This window comes from Metopolophium dirhodum, chromosome 1, assembly GCF_019925205.1.
Source record: "Metopolophium dirhodum isolate CAU chromosome 1, ASM1992520v1, whole genome shotgun sequence".
Lineage (NCBI taxonomy): Eukaryota > Metazoa > Arthropoda > Insecta > Hemiptera > Aphididae > Metopolophium > Metopolophium dirhodum.
This window is the reverse complement of record NC_083560.1, coordinates 27,903,629-27,921,484: the sequence shown is the minus strand read 5'-3', so window position 1 is coordinate 27,921,484 and position 17,856 is coordinate 27,903,629. Positions and strand designations below refer to the sequence as shown.

The 17,856-nt window shown below is 26.1% G+C and overlaps 1 long non-coding RNA gene across 1 annotated transcript; it reads right to left on the bottom strand.

Moving 5' to 3' along the window:
- Positions 1-2,094: 2,094 nt before the first annotated feature.
- LOC132935896 (uncharacterized) lies at positions 2,095-6,195 on the bottom strand. Its single transcript, XR_009663360.1, has 6 exons — positions 6,042-6,195; positions 5,776-5,965; positions 4,753-4,877; positions 4,443-4,682; positions 4,301-4,378; positions 2,095-2,269 (listed from the first exon to the last, which is right to left on the bottom strand). It is a non-coding gene; the product is annotated as an uncharacterized LOC132935896 (long non-coding RNA).
- Positions 6,196-17,856: the final 11,661 nt, after the last annotated feature.

The following is a 17,856-nucleotide window of genomic DNA, read 5'->3' as shown; positions in this document are numbered from 1 at the left end:
AATAAAAATAATATTCGAACATTTAAACTTTCTAACAGATAACATTCAAACACTTTTAATTCAGACACACTTATTCACACATAATATTCGAACATTTAAATTTTCTAACATATAAAATTCGGACACTTTTCATTCGTACATATTCATTCGTACACATAATTTTCGAACAAACAACCCCTTGCCTTGCTTGACTGCTTTGACAATTTTCAAATATTTCTTGCAAATCAAACTCCATTGGATTCTTCATCATTTGACTAGCTATTGAAAATAGGAAAGTTATTACCATTTAAGAATAATAAACTCATGGTTTCAGCCTAATAATTTCATGCAATGTTCAAAATAGATGTATCTAAAATGCAAATCACTATATAGTGATGAAACAAATAATTTAATTTGTGAAACCTATCTAGTATGTTATATTAAATAAAATATGTATAAAGCAAAAACTTTGATGTTTAAAAAGTGTAAGCAGGTGTTCATTATTTTTTCTTATAAATACAGTGAAATCTCTATTAACAGCAAATACACTAATGAAAACATTTAAGAAAAAAATTGTGATATATTTACTTAAAATTTTAAAAATATTAATATAGGTGGTATTTTAAGTTAAATATTGGAATTAGTATATAATATAGTGTAATTTAATAATAATAAACAAATGAAAAACAATAAATAATAATATTGAAAGTCCATATTATATCTGAATATTTTTTTGGCTGTTTCTGGGTTTCAGTTTTCTAGCAGATATTATGTTTTGGCATACTCTAACACAAAATCATCAGTCATCACTGTCTGTAATATAATGAATATTAGTCCAGTAATGACCTATAAAACTGATTTTTTTGGTAGATACAATATTCTGTACAATCCTTATAATATTTGTATTATTTAAATCTTAAGTTATTTGTTATTCTTGATTAAAATGTAATTTTGTTTACATATTATACAGGCCAGAGACGGGTAACTTGCAATAATTACCTATCATTTAAGTTTTCTATTAAATAAAATTATGAATGTGAAATTATTTTAGGGAAAAAAATTTTTAGTTGAATTATATCAATTAGATCATGATTTATCAAGAAGAAATGGTGATATTAACTTGTAGATCAGATAAAATAATAAACTTAATTTTCCTTAGCTATTTTTTAGAGCATTTTTCAATGATTTTTAGTGCAATAAAATCCGGGCCCTAGTTATTATAATAATATATATTATTATTAAATGCATGAATAATTTTGCAAATTACCTTATTCATATCATTTTTATATGTGGTATATAACGAGGGGCCGGAATTATATTCTTTTGCATATTTTTTTTGAGGCTATGCAGTCAGACGAGGGTTCGAAATCTTTACAAATCATGAAACCGGTTAATTAATGGCAAAAGTTTTTTTAGCATATTTGAGAATAGTTTAAGATAAAAGAATATTTCGTACAATAAAGAATATTTGAGAATATATCGATTAATTGTATAGACATTCAATATTTTTTGTTGCAGTGGCGTAAATAATATAAATTATGTATCCGATAATAGTGATATGATATTGATACATTATATTTGTATTATAACCATCATATAGCATGCCTTAATTAGTAATGTACTGTAATATTCTGTACTAGATAAGAGACTTAAGATTTATAAGATATATGTTTGAGTCTTGTTGCCGCAAATATTCCGTGGTATAAATTGCAAAATCCACAATTTCGGGCATTTTTAGAAAAGTATATAATATAACTATGTTACATGCACGTTTAGCTCTGTTACTTCATATATTAGAGTGAATTAACCTCTTTTAAAATTTAAAAGTAAGATTATTATCTGAGGCGTCTCATAGGCTTTTTATTATATTTTAATTTTAAAGCGAATTATGAGCATTTTAAGATGTATAAACAATTTCCAGTTTTAAAATACTTAGAACTCGCTTTTAAATTAAAATATAATAAAATATATATATTATGATTTAATAAATTTATATAACATAAAAACTCTATGTAGGTGTCCTAGATAATAATCTGACCTTTAAATTTTATAAGAGTTAAATTTACTCTAATTTATAAACTAACGGAGCTAAACGTGATCTGCTAAGCGTAACATTTGCATGTAAGGCAGAGACAACTAATGTCTGTGTAATTTCTTCTTAAATAAAATTAATTAGATAAATTTAACTACACTGCTGGAAAGGATTATCTTCGGTTTGTAATTTTCTAGACGCCTCCAACATTTCTGCAGCTGTTGTTTTAGTGTCCTTACGCATATTTCCTCCAGAACACTAAACATAAAAACATTATTAATGTTAATAGAGACACCAAGTTTGTTTCCAATTTGAAATGAGTTATGACATTGGAAACATCGCATTTAATAATAGACGCATTACGTATGTGCAGCACGGTTTTACACACGTCAATGTATAACGTAAAAAATTAACGATTCCAGACTCTCCAGTTATCGCCTAAATATATTTTTATGAAAAGACGTTTCCGCCAATTATTATTTTGGAACCATATTATACAAATTTAATATATTCTTATCATATGAAATTATTATTATCATTATATAATTGCATAATATCATATGATACCCATTATATTTAAATATTCGATATTTCAAATTATAATATATAAGTAATAATGATATTGTCTGAAAAATATAAATTTTAATGCAAGTACATAATAATAACACATTGGTCGAATTTAGACACAATTAAATTAGAGTTTTGAAATATTATATAATTGCATATCACATATTATCCATTATATTTAAATATTTCAAATTATTATACATCTTTCAAGTAGGTATAGGTCAATCAATAAAGTCTTAAAAGAGTTTTAAAAAAATCACATAATTAAAAGAAACCGTTTCAACAAAAGTGTACCTACTAATTTCATTGGAATTTTTTTTATATTATTATTAGCACTGCTAATTCTGATTTAAGTATCTGTCTACATTGTGTCTTTCAGTATTTTTAAAAACGAAAAAAATGATGTGTGTGCCTTATAAAATTGTTCATTGAAATGAGAATGGAAATATTCACAATTGTTGGTAGTTCTTTGTAATGTCGCTGTATATGAAGCCCACATACTTGGTGGAAATTCCGAATTATTATCAATATAATTTTCCAAGATATAATCTATAAGATGTAAATGTCTATAAAATGTTCAATTTTTATAGCTTAGAATTAAATATTCAACACAAGATGTAGTTCATACTCTAACTAAAAAATCTATTATAACCACAGTTTTTTTAATAGATATCTTAAGTTCAAATTTGGATAAAATTAGATATTTAAACGAATAATAGGTACCTACTCACTTTGTTGTAATTTAAAAATATTATTCGTGGACACTTGAAACTTTTAAAGTAGATACCTAACATATTATTATATTTTATAATAATAATTTATTCAAATGAAATGTGTTCGGCAAAAATGAATTGAACCTAATGTACCTATTATTATTGCAATGATATAAAATCATAGTGCTCACTTGCCCGCCTTATTCTTTATAAACAAATTACAATATAATTTGTATAAGTATAAAAGAAAGTAAAGTTAATTTTAAATAGTAAAGTGTCTTAAGGATATTATACAATTTGTATGCGTTAATTTATATAAGAATTTGTTTCAATACAATTTATATACAACAAGCGGATTTGTATGCAAAATACAACCAAAAAATATTTGGATATGAAATTAAATATAATATTTATGAATACTAAAAAATATCCTATTAAAAATTACCAAAAAAGGTATTTATTATCTGAATATTTAATTGAAATTATTTAACAGTACTAAAAATACTTTTCTATAAAATATTTGTGTTTTGTAGGTAGTTTTAACACTTTTGACTTAGGTATAAGAAAAAATCAGGAATCAATTAATATCAAAAATGTATCCTAATTCCTTAAAACAACATAGGTAATTGAATCATTTGTGTTTTGTTGATACATAGTTTTAATTTAAAAAAAAAAAAAAAACGAATTCTCAAATATATTACTAAATATATATGACTTACTTAGTCAGAATTTTTTATTTAGGAAGTACAAAACCTACTGCAAGTATAACAATAAATTACAACACGTTAGTCATATAATTCTAAATTTTAAATTAAAATTAAACTATACATTTTAAACGACAAATATGAAAACTATGATAGTATAATTAATAAAGATTTTAAATACTTTTCTCTTGAGTTATAAAATTTAATAATACAATTTTATTATATTTATAAATAAAACATTGACAAATAATTTTATTCATAAACATGATTCAGAATGCAACTGAAGGTAATTGGTGTTTGCTTACTTTTCTTTCAAAGAAGTTTGTCTCTCCTTGTTGAGAGGTAAGTTGCATGAATGGGAACAGGATTGACGACCAGTAAACCTATAATTTACATATTTAATTAAATTTGATTGTTTATATGACTATGATCAATAAATGTACACACCGTGTATGTATGTATGTATGTATGTATGTAGGACACTCCACGTCTTTTAACAACCTATCAGCAACATCTTCAATATATACATTTTCACAGATTCTGCCAACCATTTGGACAGAGGAAGCGTTTGGCCAAAAATTTTGCAGAAAAGCCACGGCTTCAAAAATTATATGTGTGATAACAGCTGGAGATGTCTTTTGATCCAATTGTTTAGAATAAGACACAGGCAAAATATGTGTGTAAAATCTATAAACATAATAATAATAAAATAGGAGATACAATGTTTTTAGTATGCATTTGGAAAGTAAATACATACATTTTTGAGCGGAATATTTTTTAAATAAGATTTAATTTTGTAATTAACATTGGAATCTGGCAATAACCATTGCTTGAAACAACCATAAAGTATAAGTCACATCTACTAAACAACAATACATGGACCTGAAAGAAATGTGTTATGAATAAATGTAATATTGTATGTAAAATAAACAATTCATAATAACCTATGCCAATAATTAAGGTGTAAACCTTATTATCTTGTAATTTATGAAATTTTAGATGTTCCGAATGTTCACATGTTTGCACACCTCAATAGAACTTTATTTTGTATCAAGTTGTCACTTACTCGTAATGTACCAAAATATAGATCCAATTGTCATAACAATTAGATCAATAGTGACAGGACGAGTTCTAAAATAACTTTTTGTATCCAAAAACAAATGTAGTTGATAACCGTATATTCTCATCATTTTTATCAATTAGGTATGAGATTTATTAAAATTACAGTAATTAAAGAAAAGTAATGATTTCAATGTAATTCCACTAAAATGTCTTATCCATATAGTCCAAACTAGTTATGTATACCTATTCTCTTTGCAATTTAAATATGTTGAGTTATTGAAATTGGATTCCTGCTAAGCAAAATGTATTGTATAAAAAACTTAAACTTTGTTAAAAATATGTCAGTGCACCATTTCTTTTCTCTCTTTGAACTACGAGCAACATGCAAATGTGAGGACAGTAGATCCAATTATGTACTGTTAGGTTTAATAGTATAGTAAAATAACATAATATTTTAATCAAACTTAAAACAAAAATAATTATTAAAGAACCTCATAGAGAAGCCCTAAGCTTTGATTGGTATTTTACTTTTAAAGCAAGCTATGGATATCTTAAGATTGTAACCTAAAATTGTTTATTTATTAATTTATATTGACTAAACAATGTGCTGAGCCCTTCGATATGAATATATACAATGTGTTCCGTGAAGAGGTGGATATCTTAGTTAATAGCACAGTAAAATAGCTTTAAAATAAAAACCTATCAATAATATTCTCACAATATTCTCTTTGAATTTAATAATTCACTGCAATATTGTCTGGCTTCATCAGAGCTGCCAGAATTATCTTCAAGTAAGTCAATGTCTGAAAAATTGTCTATAGATTGGCGCGACTTCTTAGTTCCTTGTATGTGGCACATCATATATTTCCGTTTTTAAAACCATAATAAGTATAATCTTATACAGTGGACTAAAAACAATAAGCCACTAAGTAATATTTGGTTTTAGCAAACATTTAAAATCAGAGACTTGAGTAATATACTTACATAAGTATGTGTGAATTAGACATTTTTCGATTTCTGAGGCTTTTCTGGGTGAATTAAAATCATCAACTGTAACGTCTCCAAATCCTTTTTTTGTCTATTCATGTTCTTCCAACCCATCGCCAAAGAAATATAATTTTCTGAAAATGTCAAGTTGTAAAAATTATCTAAATGCCTAATACACGAATCGTATTAAATGAATTGACCTCTTAGATGATTTACTGAGCCTTGGTTATAATCACTGGTTGTAAAATAATTACCGCAGATTCTGTGCCAGATAGAAATCGGATAATCATTTAATTTGAAGATTTATATCCATTATTTACTTGTATTTTCTATTTTGGAAATCTATATTTGTCAACAAATTAGCAAATTAGTCTGACCCAATATTATTAAGAAATATAATCAGTACAACTAGAAAATAATACTTACAAATGATAATTAACGTAATGTGGCGAGTCGATACTTTGGATGTTTTACTAAAAAGAGTTCACTTTTGCATGGCAATTTTTTACTAAAATGTATGAATACAACTCTGCACGACGGAGTCTGTATTTCTGTTCAAATTTCAAATACCTACCTAATAATCGAATGATTCAAAAGTCGGCAAACAATAAAATAACATTATGTTGTTATTTATTTGATAACAATTATCACTATCTTAGTGATAATCAGAACGGTTATCTATTGCATGTGATACTCCTGGCCGATGTGGCGGGAATTTAAATTTACTGAAGGCCGAAACTTCGGAAGTCATCGTTCCCATGAGCACAATTTCAGAGGACGTGAAACGTAACATGGACATTTTATTGTCTGCGTCTTGTATAGCAAATTTACGATCAACAGACCACATAAATTAGCATCGTTAGTTTAAAAATTAGAGTGAAACGACCTATTATAAAACTATTAGCGATTTACGCTCCACGTAATAATTTTATTTTCCAATTTTTTTGTGTCTATGTACAAGATAAGTAATTGAAATAATGCTTTGCTTCTCATTTTTTACAGTTGGAAAGTAAATCTTGTTAGCGCATTGGGTAGGTCGAAATTCCCAGAGTCTGTGAGGAAGGGCAATTGTGGTTGAAAAATGTATATTATAGTAGGTAAATCATTATGTTGACGCAGGGGCGTAATAACGGTGGTGGTGATATGGTAAAAGACACCCTCCCCAATGAGCTTTATTAACAAATTGTTATATACCTACAAATAGTTCAAATACAAACTTATAAACTGTTACGAAATTTATAAAAAAAAAACTGGTAAGCTGTATTAGTAGTTACCTACCTATATTATTAGGTTATAAATATTTACTCGGTAAACGGCAAGCTGCATGGTTTCAATACAAATGGTACGTTACACTTTCATCGTTATCTTTGTTAAATCTTAATCTTAATAAACACGGAATCGTGCCCCTGCTCGCTGTCACATACTGTACCTAATTAGGGATTAGGTATAGTACCAGCCAAGGCTGGGCGAGTTAACTATTTTTTTTAAATCGTTAAGTTAAGTTATTTTAGAAAAATTAAGTTAAGTTAAGTTAAAAGTTACTCTTATTTTTTTTTCGATAACTCGTTATTAAAAGTTAACTTTGAAAAAATTAAGTTATTAAATTATTGGGGAAATAGCTACCAATTAATTTTTTTTGTTTTTTTTTTTTTTTTGAAACATGTATTTTAATAAGTCAAGACCGATGGCGAACCAACAAATTTGCGCAAATCAATATTTTAGAAGTTTTCAATTTTACGTTTTTATAAATCCCCAGAACGCTGTACTTTCCTGCCGTATATGCAACTTATTAATTAAAATATTATGGATGAATAAATCGGGAAAAAAATGACAACATAGTGTATCTAATAATATTAATGAATGAACCATTACGAACTACAAAGATTATATTGTTATTTATTAGGTCCTTCCTTTTAAAAATCTATGTAGTAAATAATAAAATATTATACAATTACGTAGTGATAGTAATTGCAATTTTTTTTAAAAAATATAAACAAAAGAAATGTACAAATCTAGATATTACGATGACATTTTTGAGCAGTGTTTTTTAGTTAAAAATGCCCAAAGGTTTGCTTTAACATTTTACAGTATGGACGATCAAAATTCAGAGTAAAATTTAAATCTTAAAAATTTCGAACGACGATATTGTTACGTTACGTTTCAATACTTTCAATTACATCTGTGTCTACTTCATAGTGTGTGTTATTTTGGTATATTAGATATCAACATTTTTCTCCAAGTTTTGGGTTACCTTTTTAATTAATATTCTTAAAAAGCCACTAAGTGTGTGTCAGACTACTAAATACATATACTGAAGTTTTAAAATAAATAGCAGCGGTAAATATTTCGGTATCAGTACCGCAAACTTCTATTACAATCAGTTATAGGTTTTATCAATAGTTGTATACTTGTAAATACTTATTTGGAATAATTAATATTTACATACATTTTCTATTCTGTTTTGTTTTAAATATGATTGCAACTGTTCTCTACCTAAACATTTAAAAAATTTAATAATTATTTGTGTACCTACATCATCAAAATATTAAATTACTTTTATGTCACCATAATTTTATAATACATAGCGTGCTGTGAAAATTAGGATTAATTAATTTAAATTTGGACTACCAATTGTGTTATAATAATAGGTATCTCTCAAAAATTGTGTAAGTTCTTATGTTTTCTTTTTTGGTTTTAAGTTTTTGGCTCTTATAATAATACTAAAAAGAGTAACAATTTAAAAATACTTTCTGAAAGATACTAACAACCAATTCCTATAAAAGCCATTACTAACTTATACTATCTAAGATATAAAAATTATACAAAATATAAACAACAGAAGACCTAATATTTTAATTTATATTAAAACTTCTAACGATTATTTAACAAATCTATTTTGGAACTGACCTCCAAATTAGTTTTAATAATAAATTAATATAAATAAATAATATACGTGGGGGGGGGAGGGTATATATAGTAACCTTACTATCAGACTTTTATATTATATTAAATATTTTTTTTCTAATATCAAAATATTAATTATGTTGTAATTATAAAAAAATAGTATAAATATGACATACCTCCCATTGATAGACTACTCTGCAAAGTTTCTTAAAACTTGTTTTCGTTGAATTCTTCGATAAAAATATTGTCCTCGATTATACTACTATCCTCATTTGGGAATGTTTAAAGTCAACGAGAAGTAGTGGCTCTCTATGGTATAATAAAAAAAATTGCGAATATTTAGTTTATGTGTGTAGTACGCCCGGTTTGCAAAGAGAACACCGTGTAAAAGGTTAGGCCATTTAATTTTATTTTCAAAATATCTAAAACTGATATTATTGTAGTTTTAGTAATATATTATTTTATATTTATCATACAAAAAGAGTTAACATACATTGAGCAAATAATTTTTAATGGAGCGATTGAATCTTTGTGGATAGTATGGTGAAGTAACTTTATGAATAGCTCAGGTCAAATATTACAAAATTCCCGACACTGGTCGCTAATCACAATTTTTGGTAGGAATGTCAACAAGTAATAATTATTATTATTTCACCATAAATATAATAAGCTACAGTAGTTGCTCTTGTTCGGACAATGGCAACACCTCACACCTTTTACTGCAATAATCAATGGCAACTGCTGCATACCGATACCCACTTCTGGCAATGTAATTAGGTGGTTCCAAAATGCTTGAAAACCTAAATATTATATTTTATTAGGTAATTACAAATTAGTTTAATAATTTTTAATTTATTAGTTAAAAGTAATATACCTTTTTTGGTAGAGGAACTGGGTGTAGTTCAGGTATCACTTTTAGTGTTGTAGCTGGATTGACACATTAACAAATATTACATTTTTTAATGTATTGCTTTGTATCCAAAGTCATCAAATATAATATAATACTGCTGGTTTATTAGATGCAGTGTTGCATTCCCACCACGATGACTAGAAAAGGCAAATGCATCCTCAGTGGAACCTTCATAAATAATTTTGAATATATTCATCTGACATCTGTTATTCAATATCAAACTGGCACAATGTATTTTATGATACAGAGTATCATTGTCCAAATAGAATGATTTTTGCTGTTTACTAAAATTGGAATTATCATTTTTATGATGTACATTATTAGAGTATACGGCTTAAAAATATAACAACACAGCTCTCAAGTTAACAGGCTCTAAAGATTATTGTCAATCGGGTATTTCTCCAATTTTTGGTTGACTCTTGGTGTTCTCCCATGGCTGAAACATATTTACAACAACTATAAACTAAAATAATAAATTACATATTTATAAATTAGTAAAATTCTCATTCACTAAATGAATAATAAATTTGATTGAGGAAAGATTAAATTAATACCTATTCAGCTATTCTAAAACTAGTATTACTGTAGATTGAGTTCTTTTTTGCCCAAAAAATAGCATTTTAAATAATCACTGTGAGATCAAAAATAATAACACACTTTAAAAGATTGAAGTACCCACAAATAATATTTTTAAATTAACACAAGATTACTAAAATCGTTATTCGTCGATTAATATTTAACTGTGACTTAGTAACCTATTATCTGCCATTTTATTTATACAATTGTATAATAAAGTTTTCTTATAATTATAAATAAGTCATAGACAAATAATTTTATTTAAAAACATGATTGAGTGAAACTGAAGATAATTAGTTTTGCTTACTTTGCTTTCAAAGAAATTTGTCTGTCCTTGTTGAGAGGTAAGTTCCATGAATGGGAACAGGATTGACGACCAGTAATCTTATAATTTACATATTTAATTAAATTTGATAATTTATATGAATACGATCAATAAATGTACACACTATGTAGGACACTCCACGTCTTTAATAACCTATCAGCAACATCTTCAATATATACCTTTTCACAGATCCTGCCAACCATTTTGACAGAAGAAGTGTTTGAGAAAAAATCTTGTACAATAGTCACGTATTCACAAGTTATATGTGTGGTAACAGCTGGAGATGTCTTTTGATCCAATTGTTTAGAATAAGACACGAGAAATTTGTGTGTAAAATCTATAAACATAATAATAATAAAATAGGAGATACAATGTTTTTAGCATGCATTTGGAAAGTAAATATATACATTTTTGAGCAGATTATTTTTTAAATAAGATTTAATATTGTAATTAACATAATTAACAGGACGAGTTCTAAAATAACTTTTTGTATCCAAAAACAAATGTAGTTGATAACCGTATATTCTCATCATTTTTATCAATTAGGTATGAGATTTATTAAAATTACAGTAATTAAAGAAAAGTAATGATTTCAATGTAATTCCACTAAAATGTCTTATCCATATAGTCCAAACTGGTTATGTATACCTATTCTCTTTGCAATTTAAATATGTTGAGTTATTGAAATTGGATTCCTGCTAAGCAAAATGTATTGTATAAAAAACTTAAACTTTGTTAAAAATATGTCAGTGCACCATTTCTTTTCTCTCTTTGAACTACGAGCAACATGCAATTTTGAGGACAGTAGATCCAATTATGTACTGTCAGGTTTAATAGTATAGTAAAATAACATAATATTATAATCAAACTTAAAACAAAAATAATTATTAAAGAACCTCATAGAGAAGCTCTAAACTTTGATTGGTATTTTACTTTTAAAGCAAGCTATGGATATTTTAAGATTGTAACCTAAAAATTGTTTATTTATTAATTTATATTGACTAAACGTGCTGAGCCCTTCGATACAAATATTATACAATGTGTCTCGTGAAGAGGTGGGTATGTTAGTTAATATCACAGTAAAATAGTTTAAAATAAAATCCTATCAATTATATTCTCAGAATATTCTCTTTGAGTTTCATAATTCACTCCAATATTGTATGGCTACATCAGAGCCACCAGAATTATCTACAAGTAAGTCATTGTCTGAAATTTGTTGGCGCGACTTCTTAATTCCTTGTATGTGGTACATCATATATTTCAGTTTTTAAAACCATAATAAGCATACTCTTATACAGTTGACTAAAAATGATAAACTACTAAGTAACATTTGGTTTTGGCAAACATTTAAAATCAGAGACTTGAGTAATATACTTACATAAGTATGTGTGAATTAGGCATTTTTCGGTTTCTGAGGCTTTTCTGTGTGAATTAAAATCATCAACTGTAACGTCTCCAAATCCTTTTTTTGTCTGTTCATGTTCTTTCAACCCATTGTCAAAGAAATATAATTTTCTGAAAACGTCAAGTTGTAAAAAATATCTAAATACCTAATACATGAATCATATTAAATGAATTTACCTCTTAGATGATTTACTTGTCATGCTCAGAGTAGTACAATTATTGTTGTTGTAAATTATTAAAATGTATTTTATATTGTTTATTTTACTTCTCTATCCCAGACAAGTGGGTTGGATTGTGTTTTGAGACAGCTTCTGGCCATAATATCTATTATTTACTGTGCCTTGTTTATAATCACTGGTTGTGAAATGTTTACAGCAGATTCTGTGCCAGATAGAAATCGCATAATCAATTAATTTGAAGATTTGTAGCCATTATTTACTTGTATTTTCTATTTTGGAAATCTATATTTGTGAACAAATTATCAAATTAGTCTGACCACATATTATTAAGAAATATAATCAGTACAACTAGAAAATAATACTTACAAATGAAAATTAACGTAATGTGGCAAGGCGATACTTTGGATGTTTTACTAAAAAGAGTACACTCATGCATGGTAATTTTCTACTAAAACTTATGAACGGAGTTGTATTTCTGTTAAATTTCAAATACCTACCTAATAATCGAATGATTCAAAAGTCGGCGAACAATAAAATAACATGTTGTTGTTATTCATTTGATAACAATTATTACTATCTTAGTGATAATCAGAACGGTTATCTATTGCATGTGGTACTTCTGGCCGATGTGGCGGGAATTTAAATTTTACTAAAGTCCGAAACTTCGTAAGCGCTGAATCCATAAGCACGAATTCAGCGGACGTGAAACGTCACATGGGCATTTTATTGTCTGCGTCTTGTGTAGCCAGATTAAGGTCAACAGATCATATTTAGCATCGTTAATTTAATAAATAGAATGAAACGACCTTTTATGAAACTATTTTAGAATTTATGATTTTTGTAATAATTTTTTTTTTTTTATTTTTTCTGTCTATATACAAGATAAGTAGTTTAAATAATGGCTATATCTAAACCTATTACCAGAAATATTTTTTTTTAAGAAATATTTTTGAATTTTTTCCAATTATTATGATTTTTCCTGAAAATTTTAAGTACTAAAAAATATTCATAATACGAGATGTGCAAATTCAAACTTTAGTTTGTAATTTTAGAATTTCTTAACTTTTATTTTAATCGTGTAACGGTTTATTTTTTTATTATATATTATTATATATTATTATGAAGGGTTCAGGAAAAATAGTCGAAATATGCAAATACGATTAAATATATTATGCAGGTAAATTTTTATATTATTTTTGTAAAATGCATATAACATATTACAATTTTGGAAATAAAAATATCAAAAATAAGTTGTTACATAAACATAATATAAATAATTTAAACACGAATTTACTTATTGGAATATATAATATTGATTAATATGGACACGATTGTATGTTGTCTTTGGCATTTTTAAACTATCGTGAAATAAAATTAATTATTTTTTAAAAATATTGCCACATAGACTGGGTTGAGTAATAACGAACAATGTCATAATATGAGAACACGTATATCTACTGATTTTCATATTTTCGTACAATCTAAAATCTAGATGTCGACCATTTTCTAAATTTTGATTAAGCTTATTCAATTTAATAATAGTAGGGCTTCACCAAATCTCAACCTATAACTAAATATAATTTTTTTTAAGAAATATTTTTGAATGTTATCCAATTATGATTTTTCCTGACAATTTTACGTACATATAAAAATAAATTATACAAAATATGCACAAAAATAAAAATTCAAACTTTGTATTTAATTTCGCCATTTCATTAAACAAATTTATAACTTATCTAGAATAATCGACGTCAGTCATATATTATAATTATGACGTTGTAACACTGTGGAAACGTTAAAGGCAGTTACGTTAGTGATGGACCTAAAAAATGCGCGATTTCTTTGTCAAAATATACTGTTTCTAATTCCAACGATACGACGTGTCGACAATTATCACGATTTTCACACTGAAAAAATATTCGGATTACCCTTATATGCAGTGTTGAGCCGAGATAAATATAATTTTATCTAGATAAAGATAAAGATAACTTAATTATTTATTTATCTAGATAAAGATGAAAAAAATTTTTTTTTATCTAGATAAATTATCGGATAATTTTTTTTTATATTGGTTTTATGGAACTCTCTGTAAGCTCGTAGAAATATAGAATAACTTGATAGTATGTTATCAAAAATGTCGATAGTTATTAGTAAAAATCACCTACTCAATAAATTACTTAATTGTCTACCTATAAATTATAATAAATAAAAGCCGTTTAATAAATTAAATTATCTGGATAAATTTATCTAGATAACGGTGATTTTTATCTTAGATAACTGTGTAAATTAATAATCTCTATTTAACTAGATAAGATAAAAGATAAAAGAATATTTATTTAGATAATTTATCTAGATAAACTCAACACTGCTAATATGTACAAACCGACTACGAGGGATCGATCGACCCATATTTTAAATTCTGAGCTGAGCAATAAATGTATTAATTTTAACAATACTGTGAGTTTTATTATTTATTTGTCCCTGTGTACGATTAGTAGTCGAAATAATGCTTCGATTTTCAACTTCGGTATCTTGTTCGACGGGAAAGTGAATATAGTTAGTGCAACAAACATTTAAAATTCCCAGTAGTTTTCAAAAAATCGATTTTGGTTTTTAGTGTACGTATAACTCTAAAACAAATTACCGTAGATTTGTGAAATTTTATTTACTGAATGTTTATATAAGCATTTGCTATGAACCATATAATTTTTAAAAATTTTGATTTGTTTTGAGCTGTTTACAGATATTTTCAGTTCCTAATTTGTTTAGTATTTTTTCTATAGATTTCAATAACATTTTAATCATTGGCATAGGTTCAAATAGGCAAAATTTTTTTTTATAAGTATTTCAAGTTAGATTTTTGACAAAATATATAAAATTTAAAATTGATTTTGTAGTTAAAATATATAAAATGTACAACTTGTATAGCTAAGGATTGAAAGTTTAAAGTTCCACGTAAGTGGGTTTCGTTTTAACAAAAAAATCATATAAATATAAAAACAAGTTTTTTTATAGTTCTTTTAAGTTTAAATTTGAAAAAAATTACATATTAAATAACTGAGAATTACGATTTTAGTATATTTCTCAGTATATTTAATGATTTAATTGTCAATAAAATAATTTATAAATAACCTATTTACGTAAAACCTGGTTTTAAATTTTCAATCTATAACTATAAAAGTTGAAAAATTTATACATTTTTAACTACAAAAGAATTATTACATTTTAAATTTGATACATTTTGTAAAAACCAAACTTTAAATGCTCATAACTAAAAAATTATATTCTATATAGTTTTAACACTTTCCAACAACTAATGTAACAATACATCAGGAGCCTTGTATTAAATGTTCATGCTTTTTTACCCAACAAATAAAATTTTATTGATAATTATAGAAAAATAAAATTACAAAATAAAAATAAATATACTCAGTAAAATGTTCATGTGTCAACAGTTATTCGTTTCTAGTAACAACAAAATATCAAAGTCGCTACATGAGAAATCGAGCGAATATCCAATATTGTAAAAATATAAACTTCAAACGTTCAAAAGTTTTATTTTATTTGCTTATAGACATTTTTCTTTGATAAAGGTAGACTAACTTATGAGTAATCTTGTATTACATTTTCAAATCTTAAATTTAAAAAAAAAACTTTTTATGAATATTTAACTTAAGATAATTAGCAAATTTTGGTGATTTTTTGTAAAGATTTTATGCTTATAAAAAAAACTGTGACGAAGGATTTTTAATATTTTTCAAATTTCATTATAACAATATAGTTTGAGCTTTGTATTAAATTTTCAAGCTTTTTTTACCCAACAAATAAATATTTATTGATATTCATAGAAAAAAATTAGTATTTTATGACAATGTGGTCGATTGGAAATTGTTTTTACTTACCTACCTTTAAACATGGTTGGACATAACTGTTTTACATGATCATAAAATGCTAAGATAAAAGTATTAAATTATAAAGATGAAATGTTGATCCTAAATTGAGTAAATTATATTTTCATTTCTTTGTTACGTAGATTATTATTTATTTTTTTCGAAACATACAATGTATTAACTATAAGTATAATATTAAGAACTTTTGAAAAATACATACAGTTAAAGTGTTTTAAGATTAGTTAACTTCTTTAATTATAATTTATCAAAAAAATAAAATTACTTCGTCAAGGATATTGTGTAAAAATGTTGAGTGAGAGGTGTTCGTGATTTTTAAACAATATTTTTTATTTTTTTCGTACGTTTGTGATGTCCGTAAAGATAAATTTAGACAAGACTATTAAGACACTATAGTTAGTCGCTAAAAAACAACGGAAACTGTGATACATTGGTAGGTAAATTGGGTCCCGAGTCACCAGGGTCCTATGCTGTAACACCTCCTTGTATGTTGGAAATCATCAACTATTTTATGAAAATAAATACCTAACAATAATAAAATATTCTTCAGTTCTTAGTCATAAATCACTACCTAATTATTACCTACCGGCTATTAAAATAAAACCCAGCGGAAATAATATATAAATAGTACAATATTAGATTTCTAGGCTCTGAGCCTTTTATATTAATCCGACTATTTATAGAAAAAAATTAGTTTTTTCCAGGGCCGGTTTTAGTCTAACCTAACCTAACCTAAAAAAGTTGGAACCTGAGTATATCCGTAAACAGCTCATAATAAGTCAAAATATTTTGAAATTTTTTTCATGTATAGAAAAGTCTAATACAAACATTCAGTGAAAATTTCATTTTACAATCATTTGGTTTAGTGTTACACGAAAAGCCAAAATCGATTTTGTCAAAAACCGATTTTAAATAAAAATTTCCGTTTTTCCTTTATTTAATTTTGTTTTTCCGGGCAATGTTGTAAATTATTGGGAATTTTAAATTCTGACTTCCCAAAAGTACAAACTAGATTCACTTTCCCATCAAACAAGATTCTGAAGTTGAAAATCAAAGGATTATTTCGACTAATTCGACTACTCGTCGTGTACACAGAAAAAATAAAATAAAAAACACACATCATTATAAAATCAATACATCCATCGTTACGCTCAGAATATAAAAATTTACTTGAAGTATGTAAACTACGTGAGTCATTGAGTATGTTGAATAATATAGTCACCAAATTATAAAAATGTATAGCGCTATTTCTGTGGATTTTATTTTATTTATTTTGGTAATCACTCGGTCAGTACTCACTTCTCAGTGTATCGTGGTGTCCGTGATCGTTGATCGTAGTAATATTTAAAACATAAAATATAAACCATGTCTTGAAAAAATACGTTTTCAAACGTAAAAAAAAAATTGTCAAACAATTAGTATAATGAAGCAGTTTGCTTAATTTGTAAAACACATTATGAACATGGTCATGGGCTGTCAAATTTACGTGAATATTTGCGACGAGTTCATTAAACAAAATTAGATACGGATAAACACAATATGGAGTTAGTGAAAGATTTAGATCAAGAAGAAAATAATGACCGGCCAAGTAATTCAAAAACTGTAA